Source organism: Parasteatoda tepidariorum, chromosome 5 (genome assembly GCF_982258835.1).
Source record: "Parasteatoda tepidariorum strain Cologne lab strain chromosome 5, Ptep-v5.0, whole genome shotgun sequence".
Lineage (NCBI taxonomy): Eukaryota > Metazoa > Arthropoda > Arachnida > Araneae > Theridiidae > Parasteatoda > Parasteatoda tepidariorum.
In genome coordinates, this window is record NC_141759.1 from 64,950,921 (window position 1) to 64,973,348 (window position 22,428).

Sequence of the window (22,428 nt, forward strand, 5' to 3'; positions counted from 1 at the left end):
GTATTTTACGTACAAGTATTATACTCTACGTCAGGGGTGTCAAACTCAAAAGCAAACTTGGGCTAAATAAACAATGCTTAACTTTAGGTGGGCCGCAAAAAATAAATAAATAAATAAATGTTCATAGAAACAAATATTTTTATTTTGAATAATACATTGTAATAAGCATATGTAAAGTTAAGTTATTGTATGATACTTGACATCTCTTCTCTGCTACTATCTTGCCTATTTCGGGAGAAATTTTATTGGCCGAGACTACTTTCAAAATTGACCCAACGTGAGCGTTATTAATACAGTTTCGAACGGGAGATTTATTTCCATTCATAACAGAAAATAATTGCTCGCACTGATAAGTACTTCCAAACATTGAATTAATTTCACATGCGAATTTTCGAGTATTTTCAAACCTTGCCGGTAAATATTTGCAAAATTCAGGCATACCCACTTCAATGAATTTTGCCTTCAAATTTGAGTCGCATTGAATCTCAATCACTTCCATTTGCATATTACTGGACACTGAGTCTATATTTATTGAGAAAATCGACTAAAACAAACAAAATTTGTCTTCCAAAGAATTAAAATCTTTAAACCTTGTTTCAAATTCTGTTCTAAGATTTGAATTTTTTTCTGCGTATTTCTGATACAATCCCTGGAATGGCAGGTGCCGCAAGCCAATTACAATTTTACATTTTCACGCGTACAATTTAAAATGATCCGCATAGTTTATAAATAAAGTATATTATAATTTCATATGCTAGTTTTCTTTCTAATTCTCATTTCTATTTTATTTTCACTTATTGACTGGGCCGCAAAAATGTTCATGTCGGGCCGCATGTGGCCCGCGGGCCGCGAGTTTGACACCCCTGCTCTACGTATTATTCTTACTATCCTAAATTTACAGATAAACTTCCAAAAAAGAAAGCTAAAAAAACTGAAAACATATAAATCAAATGGTAATTTATTTTAAAAGAAGCGAAAAATATAGCTTGACTAGTTTTTTCTTAAAAAAAATATCCAAGTATGTTATGCAATAAAGATTAAACAAACACCCAAACAAATAAAAGAAATCAGAAATTCTATGAAAATTTCGATCTATATTTTTATATAACAATACGAATCCTCGTTTACCTTATACTACGTTTAAATTATTAGAGGATATTTCCGCTAGTTGAAAAATACTTTAGCATTAAAATGAATCTATTTTTCGACTTCCAAGTAACTTTTTCGACATCCAAGTAAAAATATTTGTAATAATATATTTCGTTTTGAGGAATGGTTATGTTTCTGAAAAAAATATTAATAATGAAATACCAGAGCTATTACATTTCTTTCTTTCCTTTTTTGCTATTTGAAAAAAGGGAGAAAATAATACCAAAATAGTATGATACCGTGAAATACTGTGAAAATAATACCAAATTAGAATGACAATAATTTTAATCTACACTAGGCATTAAAATACACATTATACTTATACGTATCATATACGCGTATCATATATACGTATCATCACTTATACGCATTACAGTTATGCGTATTATACCTGGACAAATTTAAAAACAAGAGAGTAAAAAGAACTTAAAAATATAAATTAAATCGTATTTTACTCTGGGTGACACAGAAAAGCATAGCTTACCTCATTAAATTTTCAAAAAAAAAAGACTTCCAAGGATTTTATTCAATTAAAATATAACGAATACAAAAAAAAAACAATCATAAATTAAAGACGTGGATATTTTCTTTAATACCAAATGCTTTAGCAGTAAAAATGATCTACAATTTGATTTCATATCCAAATAAAAATATTTTCATATCAAAAATACATTTCATTAGATAGAGCAATTATCGTAATTTACTATTAGTATAATACGTATTAAATGACCGTAACTATACTAATACGAATTGTAAGTTTAAGCTTTATATTGTGCGTATTATACGTACTGTACTAAATTCCTAGATAAAGTTGAAAACAAAAAAGGTTAAAGAATTAAAAATATATAAATCCAATCGTAATTTATTTTAGATGAAGGGGGAAAACCGAACTTGCCTCAGTTACTTCTTAAAAAAAGACATTCAAGCAGTTATACATTTAAAATAAAATAAACACCCAAACAATTAAATAATTCATGAAATCACTAAAAATGTCAATCTATATGGCTTTTGATAACTTTATTATTTTGTTTTTCTTTATTGTATAAGTTTTGTATTATATCAGTAAAATGTTTATCCATCCCTTATCAAGATTTCATTTATGTTTATGAGCTAATTGATAATCGGCAATCGATAATGAGTAAAAAATCGATAATCGTCAATCATCTATAAAGTTATGCAAAAAAAATATGCTTACGCCAGTATATATTTTTACTCTTGGGGAACAGGAGAAATTTACATCTACTTTGGATAAATAAAATTAAGTTGTTTAAACAAACAGCATAGCATCATCAAAGTTAATTTTATTAACTTTATGACTTCCTCTAAAATGTTTTAAAAAGCTTTCTAAAAGCAGATTTTTAAAAGCTTTTTCACTACTGGTATAATTTATTAACCAACTAAATTGATTATTATTACCTTAAATTTCACCGCAAGACTTATTTGAATTTTAATATAATTAAAATTATTTGAAAAATACTTTTTTTCTTCGTATTGGAGTGCAGTATACAGTAAATATGAAGCACTCGTGTTGTTTAGTTATTTCACTGAAAATATTATTTATTATTAGTTTATTTTCTGCAATACCTTTCATTTATTCAATAATATTTAATAAACTTGTAAAAATTGAAATCAAACAAAGCTTTTTGTTCAAGAGTAAATTAATATTCTTGACGTTTATATTTTAGCTTTCTTTCGTAGCTTATTGAGTTTTTTCAATAAAATTTTAACAAGCACATTGCTTATTTGTACACTGAGAAGAAAAGTATGGTCAAAACTGACAGAAAATGGTAAAATATATCATGTTTCTGGCATTATGAAATCCCCAAAAAGCTCGGTAATTTTTACTGAGGCGTTTTGGTAATGATTTTGGTAAAATTAACCATTAAACATACTGCTATAATGAGTGATAAAATTTCCTTAATGATGCAAAATTTGGTAATTTTATCTTAGAGAAGGTTAAAAAAGGATTGTTAGATCAAAAATCAATGGGGATTTCCATCACCAATTATCAGAAAGGGTGAAAACCAAAATGTGGAGAGATCTTCGTCAGAACACCATTCCAGACTGGCCGCGCCGCGAAGCGATGGCTCACTTTCGACTATATACCGGACATAACTGCCTAGCCGCGCACCTGTTTCGTTTAGGGCTGGCACCCGATCCCCATTGTTCTCCGTGCATGAGCCAAGCTGTTTTGGATGGCGGCCACATTCTGCGCTGCAGGGCCCTCCGCGGGACGTTGTCTACCGAGCGATATTGGGAAGCAAGAGCGCTCCTGAGGAAATGACTTTTTACTTTCTTGTTTTGTTCCTGTGTTTTTACCTTTTAACATGCCAATTCACCTCTGCCATTAGAAATAAATAAATAAATCTTAGAAAAGGACATTAAAATCCTTTTTTCGTTAAAATTTGCTTATCAGTTTTGCATTTTTTACTAAATATTTATTAATAAAAGCTACAATTCTAAAAACCAATATTTCTAATAAACTGTTGTCATGTGAATGTAAAAACGTTGCCATATGAAAGCAATACCATATATTTTGTTTTATTGCCGGAATTATGCTATTTTCTTTTACTAGGAAAGTCTTTAAATGCGTAAATATTATCTGACGGGAGGGGGGCGGAAGGCTAGTTTGGGTAGAAGTTTCCTTAAGTATAAATAGATATTAAATTTTTTTAATGAAACAAATTACATTCTCTTTAAATTTTTAACAGTTTTGTTTAAGAAAATGACTATTTTAATTAAATTAAGTTTGCTTTATGAGTAAGATTTAACCCTTTGACGGTTATGAACGAGTTCAGCTCGCAATCGAATCGTGCCTCATAATGCGCACAAACGAGTTCTGCTCGGGAGCAAGATTTGGACCGTAATGGTTAGTAACGAGCACTACTCGCGTAGTGAAATTTTTCCCCAATGCGCGCTGACGAGCGGAGCTCGTTCACCTTTATTATTCTGCCTTGACTATGTTAAAAACGAAAAGTACGTAAAAACTGTTATTTATGTACTAAGAATACTTTAAGAAATTTTTCAAGCGCGTGAGGCGAGCTATCTACCGCATCCAGAGATGCCAACTTGCTCCAACTTGTCAAGTTACTTTCAGTTTAGTATTTCTCCTTTTAAGTAATTTTTCACCACTATATATCAAAAACTATAAGTAAGATATAAAATGCTACGTTAAAGCAACAATCTACTGATTACTCTATTAAAAAGTAGGCGAAACTGTCCTTCTCCAACAAAATTTACTACATAATTTGCTACCACTTTATTATAACAATTCCAGAAGACGGAACAGTTGGCATCGCCAGAGAAGGGTGACATTTTCGGAAGAACGGAGGTGCAAAACAGATGCCACTTTCGACTACTGTTTGCACGTAATACTGCGCGAATTAATGAAACGAAAACTGCTCATTTCCCTGGCCGTCAAAGAGTTAATAAAACTGTTCGTAGCTATTTCAAACGCAGACAAAACTTTTAAAACAAGTTTGGATAGAGATTTCTGAGAAACATCCAAATGATCCCGGTCCTAATTACAAAATTGTGTTTTATTTTTGCCAGTAAGCAAAATATAATAGGTCAAAAATGTGTTTTACATTTCATTAAAATGACATTTTACTAAATAATCTTGGCATTCCCTTAGGTGTTAATCGAACATATCTACATTTAATTATGATTTTGTAATTCTGTTTTCAAACTAATTTCTAGGAGCATGCAATTCTATTTCATTTTAGATGAATGTTAAGACGAAACTTATAAAACAAATTTGGATTGAGATTTCTGAGAAACACCCAAATGATCCCGGTCCTATTACATAATTGTGTTCTATTTTTGTCAGTAAGCAAAATACAATACGTCAAAAGTGTGTTTTGTATTTCATTAAAATGACATCTTGCCAAATAATATTGACATTCCCTTAGGTGTTAATCGAACATATCTACATTTAATTATGTTTTCGTAATTCTGTTTTCAAACCAAGTTCTAGGAACATGCAATTCTATTTCATTTCAGATAAATGTTAAGGATATCAAAACAAAGTTTAATTAGTTTTTATTTCTCATAAAATTTTACTTTATTAAAGTACGTTTTCTAAAAAAAAAGATTTTCTAGGGAAGATAAAACAACTTAATTCCTTAAATAATTTAACACAAGATGAAAATCAAGGAAAAAAAATGAGAATAAATATCTTCAAATAATAATAGCATTTTTCTATTTTTAGAACATTCTACGTATACTCCTTACATTCCCTTTGTATTATCATAATCCAAAGATAACGTTCATTTAAAAAATTCAAGAATATATTTTTCGCTATATTTTGAAGAAATTTAGAGTGAACAAGTCCAACATAATTCGCTCTTTATTCAAAAAAAAAAAAAAAAAAAAAACAATGTTCTCAGACTTTTTTGAATCAAAATACTTTTTCAATTTACATAAATTTTAAAAAACCTTTTCTAATGAAAACAATTTTAAAATAGACAGGCTTCAGCTCTTTGCCAAATTTTCATAAATTAGTTTTTTTTCATTGCTTTTGTAATTTTCTTGAAAAAGGAATAGAGTTGATTGCATAATGTTTATTTATCAAGGAAAATCCAAGTTTCTCCTTGTCAGTTTTTTTTATTCCATTAATGATATTTTTTTTATTCTTCACTGATTTTTAAATTTGTTAATGTGGAATCTTAATATTTTAGATAACAACTGAGGAAAGACATACATCTTTGAAAAAGTACAAAAAATATGTATTAAAATAAAGGAAGAAAGCCTGTCTTTTCCAGTCTTATAAAAGATAATAGCATGTGTAGTAAATAAATAACGAATCAGAGACTACTACATGAAAATTTTCAAAGCACTAGTCAAACAACTGGTTTATTTAAGAGAAAAAATCATTAACTCTTTTTAAAACCAGTTGCTGTTTTATGGTCTCCATCCTTAAAAATTTAAATTAAAAAATGAAATGCAATTAATGTGGAAAATCTAGTCTAGAAAATAGCGTTAAATAGTTTAATATTTATAAGTTGGTTCAAAATTTAAAGTTTCATTTCCTTCTTCATTATAAAAATTTTTAAAAATTTTATAGCCTTTACTTTTGAAACATAAGTGTCAGTAAAACGTCTGGAAGTATTAAATATTGAAAATTTAAAGCACATAAAGTGTCTCATAATTTATTTTTTGCTTAATTGTAAGCCAAATTAATAATTAAATATGAACTAAAATTGACTTTTTTAAAGGAAGAATGAAAAAGAATATGTCAGCAACACTTTAATGTTTTTCCAGTTCAAATGAAAACATTCATTTTAAAGTTTATTCTTAATAGTTTCCCAGAATAGAAAAAAAAATCTAACAAGAATGCATCAGAAAAACACGAAAGTTTACAAAAAGTTTTAGAGAAATAAGAAAGCAGACTAAATTTCTAAGGAATATAATGAAGATGAAGGAAAAAAATAATAACTACTGTGTTTAAAATGGAAAAAAAAACGATCCTTACGTTTTAATATTTATAAAATTTCACGTACTTCCCTTAATGTGAAGGAACATTTCATCTTTTATTTTTGATGTACATTAATAATACATTATGTTCGTTTTTTAAAGTATTCATACAAAAGTTTTTTTTGTACTAAAATTCTCACACCGAATGACTCTGTAATTTCTCTTGTTAATAATTTCTCTAAGGTTTTAATAATTAAATAAAATAACAATTCTCTAATAAAATAATAATTCTTGTTAATAATTTCTCTAAGTTTTTAAAATTAAATTTAATAAGACCTTTTTAATAATTAAACCTTATAATTAAATTTGAACCTTATTTATTTTATTTTATTTTATTACCGTTGTTGAACAGCTGACCGAATTTTGAGTTTACGATAACAAATGTGCAACTCCGTAGCCTTGTAATTTTGAACCCAATCTAGAAGCAAGGACACTCCAGTTTCAGGTATTAATAGAAAATTGATTTCATTTAAGTCATTTTGATGGAACTAACCAGCATTTGCGTTTGGAGAGGAAAAATCACGAAAAGCTCCCATGGTTAGCCTGACGGCCAGCGAACTCTAACCCATGATCCGTCCATCACTGAGGATATTTTATGTTAGCACTGTGGTTGGTTCGAGTCAGGGGCGGAATTCGTATCCACCAGTCATGGCTGCGATTCGAACCCGGTTCATCTAATTAGAACGCAAACCGTCTATCTCCTGAGGCACCAACCCTTCATATTTATTAATTATAAACTTTGAATCTTCTAGTATAATATTATTATCTTATGCACATCCAGATTGACGCCCGGTGGCTGAGCGGTAGCGCTTCGCGCTGTCGTGCCACAGGCCCCTGGTTCGATCCTCGGGCCGGGCAAGGTTGACTCAGCCTTTCCTCCCTTCAGTGGGTCGATAAATGAGTACCAAGCATGCTTGGGAACTAAACATTGGGGGTTTCGCGTTCGGCTGACCACCTGACCGGAACATCTGCTCCTGTACCTCAGAGCCCAAGGTCAAGAAAAGTGAGATGGACACAGTAGGCCTTGGCCCTCTATGGGCTGTCGAGCAACTGAGTTTAGTTTAGTTTACATCTAGATTTGGGCCAATCCAAGGTTACGAACAAATAAAACGGGCCTTTGTACTTCAGTAAAAATGCTCGTGCCGCCAAAAAATGTAGATTTTGTAGTCAGTCTAACTTGTAACAAAAATATTCTAAATTGTTTTTAAAAGATGCCGGTAAGTGTGAGTAGTATATCAAATACATTATACATTTAAAAAAACGGCCTCTAAAATTGTTTAATTCTAAGTACAATTCATAAATATATTATTTTTTGACGAAATTTCTTAACAAACATATTTAAGAAACTTTTAATTTTAGTGTATCATTTTGACAAAATTGACAAAATTGTAGACTCAAATAAATTATAAAACGAAACATAACTCAGTAGTGCGACAGCCTATGGAGGGCCAAGGTCTACTATGGCCATCCCAGTTTTCTTGACATTGATCTATGTGGTGCCAGTTATGTGGTCAGCCAAACTCAAAACCCGTCGTGTTTAGTACCCAATCATGCTTGGTACTAATTTTATCGACTTACTGAAGGGATGACAGGCTTAGTCGAGCTTACCCCTCTTCGGCGATAAGCGGATTCAATTACAATAAAAAGTATCAGCCCGCAAGGTGCTCGTACTTTTTACGGTAAGTTCATTTTCACCAGCACGTAATTCAGAACCAAAAATCTGAGGCCCCGTAATTTTTAAAGTAAGAATTAACTTCAAATCACTCTAATTAAATAAATATAATTGTAAAAACTGCGGTATAATATCTCATGTAAAAATGGATTTTACTTAATATCACCCTAAGTGCCGATACTTTACACTTTAATTTGATCCGGAATTTTTTACAGTGTGACAAAGGAGTACTTTCATTTCGCCATCAGGCTTCAGCATTTAATGAAAATAATTTAAAAATATCTAGTTATTGTAGTGTGACGATTTTGGTTTTCCGTTATGAATTGAACTTAATATGCAAATAAATAAATAAAAAAATTGGTTCAAGTTTTTTACCTTTTTCTGCATCGCAAAAATATATTATATTAACAACCTGATAAAAATGAGCTAAAGTATGTGTAATAATATCTATTATAATTTCTTTAACTTCCCTTATTGTTCATAAAATTTTTACAAAAGTATATTGTTTACTATTATTAAGTAAGACGATGTGCTTTTTTCATAAAAATTCATTTAGGAAATTTTAAGTATATTGGTATTTAAATTGAATGAAAAGAAAAAAAAAAACAATTATTTTTCGTTCATTTCCACTCAAATTTCAGATCTATACGTTTGGTCTAGACTGCATAAAATATTCAATAAAATAAATACAATTTGTGTTAAAAACTCTTTAAAATATTTATAATGTATTTTGAAAAATATAATTTCAAAACTAAATATAAAATAACGAATATAAATGTAAAATATTAAAAAAAAATCTTAATTAATTTCACAAAAAAAATTTAGGATTTCATATTGATTAGTTAAAATTTAATTCTAGATATGAAATACTTATAAGAGCAAAATAATCCCTAATTAATCTTTAATTATATATTTACAGACTTAATTACTTATTTATCACAAAATTAATTTAATTACTTAATGTAATTACTTATTTATTACAAGCTGAAAATTTTTAAAATATTTTCTTTACTTAGATTTCCATAAATTTTGTATCGGAACATTGAAAGATCGGAAGTCAAAGCATTACTACATAAATAGTCTGTGAAAGTCATAAGATTATTTAAAGGTAACTGAGTAAATTTTCATTAAATGTTTAATGTTATTCTTAATTTTAGCATTTTATTTTTGAAGTTATACTTCTTATGCGACTTCCAACAAGGTTGCATTTTTATTGGCCGGGAAATCACGTGGTAGGATCCAGTTTTCCCTCATTCATTTCCATATTGTTTTGGTTCTCACAAGCATAAAAATAATAAAAGCCATAAAAGTATTATTTTTCTATAAATATTTTTCTTAGTTTGACTTGATACACATATAATTTAATAGGGTAGTATTTTTTATTTTCAAATTTAGTGGATAACAATTGTAAAAAAATGAGTGAAAACAATCCCACGAACAATGCGACGGATTTAAGGTTATGTCAAGGTACGTCTCTTGTGAATATCAATTGATTGTTAGGTTTTCTCTTCAGAAATTACATTATGACGCATTCACATATATTATTAATGCAAATACATTTTCCAGGACGAGACGATGAGGCAATCACAAGCACTTCCACCGGTTCAAGAGGGAAAAATGCACAATATTACCGTGATTGCAGAGCACGAAAGCGAGCGGAGCAGGAAAAAGAGTCGTTGAATAGAACGAGTGATCCTTCCACGACTGCTGATTCTTCTACAATTAACGTCGCAGGTTGCGAAGTTTAACTTCTTCCGCGCGATAGGACTCCACGCACTATTTTTTAAGTAACATGCTCTTAACATTTAACATAAAATTAATTTTTTAATTCTCTTTTTTCGTTCTTATGCGTATTTTTAATGCACAGTGAGACATAAAAATAAAAGGACCACCCTGAGAACTTTCAATCTATTGATCCAATTCACGCGTTCAAGGGCGGACTAAAAACTCCGGAAACTTCATGAAGTTTGCAGATCACACAGATCGCTACGTAAGTACTTATTTTGGTATTATAATATTATATTGCAACAAAGTAATTTTGTTTAAACAAATAAAAATTATTAACCGAATATGTAAGTGGATACCTTAATTAACATTTCAAGAAAAAGATTAGTTTTGTTATTTAACTAGCATTGTTTTTTACAAATGAAGCTGAAATGGCGTCTTGGGGTCGATTGGAACAATAAGTAAAGGAACGATTGTAACAGCTGAAAATAAATAATCTTATGTTTACAAACTATTACTTAACTCTTTAAGAACCACCAATAGTTTCCGATATCATTTATATTATGTTGCATGTGCATTATTTTATTTGTCACCTTTCAAAGCATAAATTAAAATTTTTAACCCCTTAAAGTTAAAAGTTTAACCCTTTATGTCTCTGCTCATAATTATTTTTACTCCTAAAATATCACTACTATTTTGATCAATAAAAAAATATATCACAACTAAGATAATATGTATAATTAACTATCTTTTGTTGAATTTATGAATTGTTACAGTGGGGACAATTGTAACAAGTGCACGACTGTCAAAAATTGTTAATAACTAATATAATAACATTTAAAATAAGGTATTAATTTTTTTTCTAGTGGAGGATAGTCTACTTTACTCGTCTGTCAATTAATACTAATAATATAATGGATTTTTGTTAGTTAAAAATAGTTAAGTAAAAAATGCTACAATTGGCCCCTCTCTTCCCTACTTAAAAAAGTAATTAACTGGTGGACATTAAGCACCGAGTTTTTTAAAGTGCATTTATGTACGAACGGTGTGAAAATAAATGTGAATTTAACAAGTGAAGTTGAAATTACATTTATAAAATTATGTTATTTATTTATTTTTCAAATAACATTATTTTATCTTTAAATGAAAATTAATAGCCATGTTTTAAATTTTATATAATATTCTGCAATTTTAATCTTTCAGAATGATTCAATAATATTATATACTAGCCACCTTTGGTGACCAACTTGCTCACGTTTCAGAATTATTTTGTACCCATATAAATTTTAATGGAAGCCAAACCATCTCACAACTGTATTCTAATTCGCATTTCCCTCCTTCAATCATTACATATTAAATAGTTTTAAACAACATACTACCAAATCAAATTTTTCACCGTCTAGCTGTTCAACGTGACTTTGTCCACGCGGAAGTACTTTGATTTCAATTTTAACTACTTTCGAAAGATGTCAGCGATATTGTCGAAGTTCATCGTGTATTAAATTTTAGCTATAATTTAAAAACTGTCAGACAGCTATCAAATCACTCAAATCGATTTCGGGGGCATTTTAGCGTAGTGGCCAGCAGAAGTATTAAAATTATTTCTATCTATGCAGTGAGATAAGACAGCACACTTATAACAATGCTTAATTGCGTACAGTACTGCTTCCTCACTCACCTCTCGAACCATAAACTGAGTATCGTAACTATAATGCACAAAGGCAAGCTCCAAAACCAATAATTCTTATGACAGTATTAGGACTGGGCGATATTAGAAATTATATATCGTGATTCATCGTCAGTTTTGCATCGCGATATAGCGATGTATCGCGATATAGTATTTTTGAATATCATTTACTTGTAATAAGGCACAGAAAGTCAGATTTCTATCAGAACTCCATACTCAGATTGATTTAAATCAATTTATAAATTTGAAGATATATATGTTTTGCTTAAGAAAGATATTAAATAAATTGACTACAATGTACAAATCTTACTTAAAATATTTATTGAAATGCTTGTTTAGAAATTCATAATACGCTTGAAACAAAGTGTCAAAGACTTTTTTTTGAAGCGTTTTTTACAAAATTAATATTTTCTTGTACTATTATGCATAAATAATTAGATAATTATTAAATTTATCGTAATGTTCAATTTATAAATGAAAAAGTAAATGCAAGTTCTGTCACATTTCTAAAAGAGATCACGCGAATAATCGAAAGATTTCTTAACTTAGAAATAAATAATAAAAAAACAAATAAAATTGAAATTTATCAATATATTTACCTAACAGTATAGAAAGAAAATTTGAAAAATAAGTTCGTTAAAAATTATTTGTATGTTTAAAACAAAGTGCTAAATAAATTTTAGAAGAAAAAAAAACGCTTTTAAAACACTATTTATTATTATTATTATTTCAGATAAATAATTCAATTAAATTGAATAATGACCGAATTATGAACGAAAAACAAAGTAAGGTTTAATTTCTTAAAAATAAAAACAAAAGAATTGTGATATTCGATAATATATTTAGCTAATTAACAAATAATATGAAAAGAATATTTTAAAAAAAAATTATTATGCTCTCTAATAAAACGAAGTGCTATATGATTTAAAAAAATGAATAAAATACGCAAACCTTTCAAACTTTATTGAATAAACAAAGTTGATTGACTTATGTCCAAATCCAAATGACAAAAAATAAGTTTTATTTTAACTTTATTTCTAAAAATAAAAGCAACAAGATTTATAAATTTAAAATCAGTAATAAAAACCCATTAAATTATTAGAAGTTTTAGCCAAAAAGTTTTTAATAAATTAAAAGAAAGTAAAAAAATAACCTAACAAATATAATTCTTTATGGGTGCCTTAAATTAGATTTCCGATAATTTTCACATTTAAAAATAAAAAAAACCTTATCTAATTAATAAAGAAACTTTATATATTCTTTTCCATAATAGATTGCCTTCAGAACAAGGTAACATCGGCGATCACGAAGTTAGTGCCACTGAAAATAATCTACAAGAAACGATATCAAGTCGCGACAAAGCAAAAACTAAGAGGTGCGAAAACGAACATGCGAAATTACGATATATGTTCTCAAAACTCTGATTTTACAGCTCACCAATCAAGGTCATCTCAACATAACGAAACGAACATCGTCTTCCACAGCGCGAGCCGACATCGGAACTAAAGAGAAGAGTCTTATATCGCTATATCGTTATCTTATATCCTTGCGTGTCTTATATCGCTATATCGTTTTGCGCTCGTTGTCTTTACTCGACGGCTTAAATCAGATTTCTGATGCATCGCTGGAATGAAAGTCGCTGTATCGTCTTGCCGATATATGTGTTAAATCGATATGTCTCGATACATCGATTTATAGCCCAGTCCTAGACAGTATACAACACTATAGCACCATTTATTTTAAAAATTATTTCAGCTATTTTTGAATGGATTAAAAAAAAAAAAAAAATATATATATATATATATATATATATATATATATATATATATATATATATATATATATATATATATATATATATATATATATATATATATATATATATATATATATATATATATATATATGAGTTCAAATTGAAGATAAAACAAAGGAAAATTACAGATTAATGAAAAAAGGGGGGAAAAGAAAATTAATAATAAAAATAGCAAAAACTGGGAGGAAAAAAAAGCGAAAAAAAGGATAGAATTCCTTTAAAAAATCCGGAAAATAAAAGATATAATATTTTCATCAGCATCAAGAATGCTTTCTAATATTGTATCAACATAGCCAAAGCAAAATATATTGTATTGATATATTAATATAAAAATGGATTTTTCAGTAAAAAGCACCGCCACCCTGAGTGCCGGTTCCTTTACCGTATGTTTTGCTGAGGTTTGCTCCGGAATTTTTAACAGTGTTCATTTTAAAAATAAACGAGGAATTTTGCGACTTTAGGTTCAAATTCTTCTAAGATAAATTTAGATTGCTTTATGTTATTTTATATGTAATATTAATACATATTTATATAATTATAAATACTCCAGCAGTGTTGCAAATTGAAATTTATGCAATTCATTTTATATCACTCAATACATTTTTATTTTGAAACCAACAACTTTTAGCTGATATAGCTATTCAAATTATCAATTTAAAAATGACTTTGTCAAATATAAATGAACATACTCGTGAGTAATTCATTTGACAAAAAACTGTAATAAGCAAAGAGTAAATTTGTATCCGAATTGAACATAGTTATTTAAATTAAATATAAACTTAGTCAAATATATATTATTTTTCTCTGGAGTAATTCATTCAAGAAAAAAAAAAAAACTATAATAAGAACAGAGCGAACGATGATAAGTTTATGCACTAAGAATATATGTGTGGTCAAAACTAATAGAAAAAGATAAAATTACCGTATTTCTAGCTCTATGAGTAACACTTCTTGCTTTGTAATGCGTTTGTAAATGTGGAAAAATTTGGCAATTTTATTGTGATGATAATAAATTTATATCTAATTTGAATATAGTTTTTTAAATTAGACATAAGCTGGCCAAATATATATTAATATTCTCTGGAGCAATTCTTTTAAGTAAAAATCTATTGTAAGCAAAGAATATGCATAAATTTTAATTTACTAAGCACACGTTTTCATGCATATTAATTATTGTTTAAATAAGCAATTTTATGACTTTAAACTAAATTTCACTCAAAACAATTAAGTTATTCCATTTTGACTTTAGGAAAAATATTAATGCATCTCTAAGTAATTATGAACATCACGTTTTAAAAAGATTATTTCAAAATCGGAACTCTCACAATTTATTTCATATGATTTAATATTATTATGTTTTAAAATAAAAAGAAATGTTTAAATTCGATATAAACTTAGTTAAATGTAAATATTAACTTACCGTGAAGAAACTTTAGTCAAACCATTCGACTAGAGCCCACATTTCAAAGCACTTTAACTGACTTCTTATATCTCTCGAAAGTGTTTCATTGAAGTGATGAGAGAGCATCTTGTTCCCTCCTTTATTTTTCTACCAATAAGTAAGGGGACCAATCTGTTGCACTTTTAGAAGATCGAAGGGACAGGGTAAAGGGGGGGGCGCATGCGCTTTGAAAATGTATACTTGGTGAACGAATTGGGACAAATTCCATCATCCTAATCCGAATAGTCTGAAGCTGATTCATAGTTTCCTTTCTCATCATTTTGGAGTATTGCATATATTTGCATTTATTTTTCATGGTTTAATAAATCCTATCTATTTGGATCGATCTATAAATTGATTTCTATCTGACGCCGTTATATACAGTCTCAGAAAAGTTGGTTAAAAGTTGAACCATACTACGGATAACATGAGCCATAACAATGTGTAAATTCGAGTCGTTAAATTGAACCATGTTGCCGACTATGTTGCAACAGTAGTATTATGAAAACCAGTTAAGAAGCACAATAAGATGTTTAAACTTAGCAAAAAAAGAAAAGATTGTTAAAATTTTTTTTTGATTATTTATTACTAAAGAATTATTTTTTACAATTATTTTAGCATTTTTGAACATTTATGCTTTATTTTAGGCATAAATTTAGAGCATGTTTTGTAGCTTGGAGTTACTTTTCCCTTTTTAAGCGATTTTTAAGGTTTCTGAAATTTTTTAAGACATTTATAGAAATCTTTAGAAGTTCCAGCAACTTCTTAAATGCATTTTTCTCAAATATACCCTGTCTGGGCAGCAATGATTTTTCTAGTTTTGTATTTTCACATTTATTTATTTTTCATTTTGTGTTTCACTCCCGGCAACTGTTTCTTTCCAGTTTTGTCTTTCACCTTTATTTTCAACTTTTCTATGGCAACTTTTTGTTTTCTGTTTCAAAAAATTTTTTTTCATCATTCACGTCTGACGAGTCTTGAGAATGGGCGTCTATTTTTGAGTGCTTGAAACATGTCGACTTTTATTACAATCTGCAAATCTGCTTACAATCTGATTCTTTGAAGTTTAAAAAAGTTTTTAATCAAGCTTATCTTTCCTCTTTAGTTTTTTTAAGATTATTTATTTAATTTTATTTTATTACTATTTTATTCTTTTTCATTATTTATTTTATACTTTTTCATTTAATACATTTTCTGAAAAGTGACTGCCCATTTCCTTCATTAAAAGGAGCAAATTGGTGATAATGGAATACAGAAATGACCTTAGAGGAATTCATGGGCAGGTAAGACAGTAACTAAATGTATTGGAATTCAAGATACTCTAGATACATCTTCAATCTTTTTTCTTTAGTCTCTTATTATTTTCATTTATTACGTTAATTTCAAGCTTTAACGTATGTTACGAAACCATTTCTCTTAATATGCATGTTTTAATCAGTTATGTATCTTATGAAATTTTATGAAAGAAATTTTTATGAATAAAATTCTATTTTTCCAAAGGATTTCTTTTTATTTTAAGAGAATCTTTCGGTGTTTTTACTTTACTATTTGCTATTTGTTAAAGGTACTTTTTGCTATTTTTTCGTTTTTTTAGGGATATTTCAGATAAATAAAATCTGAGCTCTATTAATTATTAAACAAACTTTAAAAATATTTTTGCAAGGCAAAATAACTTACTTTTTAATGATTATAAAAAAATGCAATGTGCATTCATTTTCATTAAAAACCAAATCAAAATTTATTTAAATTATTTTCCTTATTCTACATTCAAATTGTTAAAAAGAAACTGTTGTCATAGGTAACTGAAAATAGGTATTGTTTTCATTTTCTCAAGTACACATTTTGAGCCAGGTAAATTTTCATCGATACCTTTTTGAATTGCATCAATTTTATTAAAAACTCATTACTCAAGTATGTTAATTTTTTAAGTGCGCTATTTCTCTTTCAACTACTTTTTTTTAGTTATGTCTATTTTCCCATCTACGCATTTTAAGCTTTATGTTCATTTTCTTAATCAATCATTTCCGAGTTTTGATAAGAATAAATAGCTCACAGATAAATTAGTTATATGTTGCACGACCTTGCACATTCGGGTGGTTTCCGTGATTTTCTCCTCCGTGTAACGCAAATGCGGGTTAGTTTAATCAAAAAGTCCTCCTTGAAAGCAATTTTCTCCCAATACTAGATCCAAGAAATCCCTTGTCTTCTGAATTGAACTCAAAATAACAAGGCTACGGAGTTAGTAGTCGTAAACGCGAAAAATTAGATCAACTGCCCAACGACAGTTATAAAAAAATAATATAATAAAGATTTGAATGTGGGAGATTTCATCAGACAAATAGCAGCATACTATTGCAGTGATGCATCATATTCCCGACATCATAGCGCATATACATAATATCATATACATAATATCATTTTCATCATATCAGCTTAGCTAAACTTCATACTTTTGCAATATAGTCTTATCATCCTACTACATATAATTAGACAGTCAGAACCTCAATGATCATTTATCCACATGAATACTCCTTTACTTCAATGCATCCCACAACCTCATCGATCCACTATAAAGATCAAGCTAAAGATGAATGGGAAAAGAGCAGAAATCGGCATCAGGTGCCCTGATGTTTTATACAGTTTAAGTGGGAGATTTCAAATCGGAAATTAGTTTTGCTCTTAAAGCTGCAGATTTTTTCAAGTGACATTTTTCATCTTCAATTCGCTATTTTCAAGAACGTTACATATCGCAGAGGTTCAGATAAGTGTTGCGACTATTTTCAAGGGCTATTAGGGCACTTAATCGGAATTAAAATTGCATAACAACTTATTCCTGGAAATTTTGTCGGGCATTCTTTACTATTACGAGCTGATCAGAAGCCCAAAAGGAAACAGTTCATAATAAGGAAATGCTTCTAGTGGTGTATGTCGACATTTCTGGCCATGGGTTCCTGCTCAATTTTAGTCCTTAACTCTCCAAAAATATTTTAGCAACATTTGTGCCATCCGTTGTTATATATTGCTCTTAAACTTGTGCAATTAGACAAAAAATAGACAAATAATGTCAGTTTAAAATAAATGGATTGGAAAGAGATATTGTTTGAAGATCCGAAATCAGCGATACGAAAGTATCAAAGATCTAGAAAAATCTTAGGCAACAGATAACAAAAAAAATTGCTTCTAATTGGTAGCGAATGAGTTGAAATGATACGTTTCTCAATTTATTCAATTCGGTGTTTCAATTAATTTAATTTAAAGTCTTCTATGGATGAAAAAAAGTATTTGGTTGGTACCTAAATATGTATCTGGCTTTGCTATCTAGACTGGAAAAATAATTGTCAATGTTACAGGTGAAGAAAAAGCTTTCCTCATTGGTTGCGAATTAGTTAAAATGATACGTTTTTCAATTTATTCAATTCAGTGTTTCAATTAAATCAATTTAATATCTTCTATGGATAAAAAAAAATTATTTGCTTGGTACCTAAATATGCATCTGGCTTTGCTATCTACACTGCAAAAATGATTGTTAATGTTACAGATAAAAAAAAATTTTTTTTTCTTTTACAGAAAAAACTGTTTAAAGAAAATTACAGATATTTCTGATTTTACCTGTTATCCGCGAAAGATAAAGAAATTCTCGTTTTCCCATTCCTCGGCGGTTTAAAGCTGTTTTGCTAACAAAACTGATTTTCTCTTTTCTTCATCCTTTTCACAAACAGAAAAAAATAGTGAGATTGACTTTTTTCTTGCTATTTTATGATAATTTTCTTTACTTATTCTTAACATTCACCAATTCTTTTACGGTGTTAAACAACGTACAAATAAAACTGGGAATCGATTTTTATCGTCAAATTGATACTCTACCGAATTTTTATATTTCTTTACATATTATACACATTGATAAATTAAGTTGACAAGCAATTTCATAAGGGGGAATCACTGTACTTATAAATTATTTTACCTTTACATATTATTTCAATAAAACTTTAAATATAAAAACAATTTGTTTTCTTCTTAATTAAAACTAGAGCTTCGGTAGATCAAGGGACAGAACACTCGAAGCCAAATGACCTGACTCTGGTTCGAATCAGAGAGTTGACTGGAAGTACGAATTTTGCTAATGGCTCTCGACGACTAAAATGCTAACATAGTCTACTTTACTGAGTTTTTCTTTTTTGTTAAAATCACAGACTTTATTAATTAAAAAACAGTATGTGTCCGTTTTTAAATAACAATACTTTTCTGAGAAACAAACAGTTTTATACTATCACACCAGTTGACAGTTTTTTTTTCTGCAAATTTTGCAGATAGTTTCACGATGTAGACAAGGCAAAATTTCTATCTTTCCCACTGAATCATAAGCAATTATATAATTTAGCACATATTTTTCTTACATTTTTGAATTGCTATATGTTGACTATTAGACAAGTGAAGTACTGCTATTCACGTACACTAAAGGATAAATATAGAAGTGATAAAAATTCCATTCAAAAAAATTCTATTTTTTAGTTACCTATTCAACGTAAAGTAAATATTTCTCAAAAATTATCTAAACTCACACACCCATGAAAAAACTGACTTGTAATGTAATAAACTGCTATGTTTTCACCACGAGTAAACAGCGAAAACTTGCACAATTTGAACTATTTGCAAAGTTTGCACGACCATGTACAGTGTGCAAAAAATAAACGGACCAGCTTGAATAACTTTTGATATAATGAGCAGATCTTCACGCTCGAAGATTCAATCTAATTAATTCGAGGGGGTGATCTCAAATATGCAAATTAATTTGTGCAGACGATATTTTAAGTCACGAAATCAGACACAAAAACGCACTCTCTCGAACTAAACATACCTTTCTTTTCGGATTTATGAGCCCCAAAATAAAGGGAGTGGCTGCAATTTGGAAAATACGTATAATGCCAATAATTTGGTCAGGAGAGGGATTTAAAGTTTGGATCCCTTGATGATAATTTTGCTTTTTGCGTATTTAGCCATTTCTGGAGAAATTTAAAAGGGAATTGAAAGCTTTCTACACACAATTATAAACTTCATTTATACAAAGATAAGTCTATGCATAAAATAACTTTTTTATAAATACTTGCCAGTTTTTAATGTTTTTTTAATAGTAGTCAAAAGATTTCGAACTGTAAGGTATACAATTTACTTACGTTATCTTAAAGAACATAATTTTACGTGGCAAAGTGCAAACTTTGAATAAAATTGGTCAAATAGTTCCTGAGAAATCGACTTTTCTGAGGACGTCAAGAAAAAAAAAGCACAAGGAAATACTATTCAAAAATAGAATTTTTCATCCTCCAAAATCTGAACGATTAGTCAGACAAATGTTTGTTTTCTCTTATGCAAAAAATAAAAGTTTTCAAAAAAAAAAAAAAAAATGGGATTATATGAAGTCAAACAATGCAAAAAATAAAAGATTTTACAATACTTAACATTGCTGTTACTAATAAAATTTTAACATCTTAACAGTTATACAGTTATGAATTAGCACCCATCCGATGCAACGAAAAATAAAACGCATCGAGAATAATGCCGAAATTTTTTAGATAGTTATTTAGGTTTTGTCGTTTCTTTTTCTCCCTGAGAAACCCAATGATAGAGGTTAGGTAGCTTTTTTCCGCATACTAAGATGATACTAGTTAGCTGCTTACAGTTAAAACATGCTTTTCATTTTGAAATGTGGGGAAAATTATGGCTTTATTGTAATTGTATGTGATATATATAAATTAATTACGAATTTTTCTTTGTCAAAAAATTCATTTACTTTTAAACACAAAAAAAATTATTTACTTTTATTGGAAATAAAATAGTTAAAAAGATATAATTAAAAGAGAATTTCTTTTAATAAATATGCTTAATATAGTTTGTTTCGTATAAGGCCGCATCGGATATTTTGAGATGTATATACAATATGCAAAATGATATGTTTTATTTTAATTTTATAATTCTACATTAGAAAACGTAGTTTTTTTGAAAAAAGGAAGATTGCAAAAGTTTTGTATAATTTATTCAATAAAAGGAATATTTATAAATGCTTTTTCGACATTATAAAGATATTTTGAGATGTATATAAAATATGCAAAATAATATGTTTGATTTTAATTTCATAGTTCGACAATAGAAGTAGTTTTTTTTTAATTGTAAAAGTTTATATTATTTATTTAATCAAACTAATATTTATAAATGCCTAAGCAGATTCGAGAACTATAAATTTATTTTCCTAGCTTGGATCGCAATAACATTTATTATGGAAGTTTTTGTTAACTAGGTGTATTCTTAAAAGCATTTTCTTTTAATTTGACATAAAAATAATTCGTACACTGTTAAAAATTTTTCGAAAAAAATGTTCAAATAACGATTTATTGAATGGTTATTTTACCATATTTAATCAAAATAGTCAAATAACCGTAAATAAAATGGTAATCAAACTGTTAAGTTTGAGAAAAACTGTTTATTAACTGCTTTCACCTAATACGGTTAAACAACCAGAATTTCATCGCACCAACTAGAACCACCTAACGAAGCTACTCAGTTTTTTTCAAATGCATGCATATCGTAGCCAAGTAGGCTTATCGGTCAATCTCATGAATGGCAGAACTTGAGTTCGAATCTTAGGGTTGACACCACAATATTTCCTCCATTCACTTCAACACATGAAGAATTTTCAATGTCCGGCATTCCCCAATGCCCAGTACCTTACGCAAAGCCGAGCTCCAATGTCTAGTTAAATAATAATTTTTATTTATTTACGTTTTAGAGACATGCTAGTTATAAATGGTTAAAAATTTTGTAGTCATGGTTATAATTTTGTACTCATGGTTTTATTACCATACTCTTATGAATGGTTTCAAAACTATGAAAAAAGCATTCTTTACAGTAAGCTTTACGGTAAATCGGATGGACAGACAGCTGCCAGTTATTTTATCATAATTTAAGAATGAAAATTTTGAAAGTGTATAATTTCTTTGCTTAGTGTATAAGATATTATGTAATACTTTTGGTACTTCTCTGTGCTGATAAGCAAGAGAAGTATTTTTTCTTCACTTACTTAAAGCTCAAAGGAAATTTCCAAATTGTTTCAAAAAGGTTTTAAATGTTAAAATCAAGCAAGAAAAAATATAAAAATCTCGAAAATAAATGTATTATCTCATTTGCCCTAGGTTTACAAATCAATATCTATGGCACTTTAAAAATTAAAATAATAATATTATTTTAGAAAAAACTTAAATATTAAAAATATATTTAGTAACATATAAAAGCAAAATTGTTAAATTTTATATTATTTGTAAAGTTTTTAAAAATGACTTAAAACATTTACATTTTATTCTCTGAATTTTAAATGAAAGTTTTATAGAAATAAAATTTAATTTCGTTCAAAGATAAATTCCATTCTCTTTTGCCTGCAGGAATGCTTATTTTAAAAGCTCTTTCCATTAAAAATT

General features: G+C 28.5%; 1 protein-coding gene across 1 annotated transcript in view; it reads right to left on the reverse strand.

The window, feature by feature from the left end:
• The window catches only part of LOC107452774 (neuropeptide F receptor-like), a 92,865-nt gene extending 77,791 nt beyond the window's left edge, over window positions 1-15,074 (reverse strand). Inside the window, exon 1 of the mRNA XM_071185469.2 lies at window positions 14,945-15,074. The gene's annotated coding sequence lies outside the window, so the exon portion shown is untranslated. The remainder of the gene's footprint in view (window positions 1-14,944) is intronic.
• Between the last annotated feature and the right edge of the window lie 7,354 nt (window positions 15,075-22,428).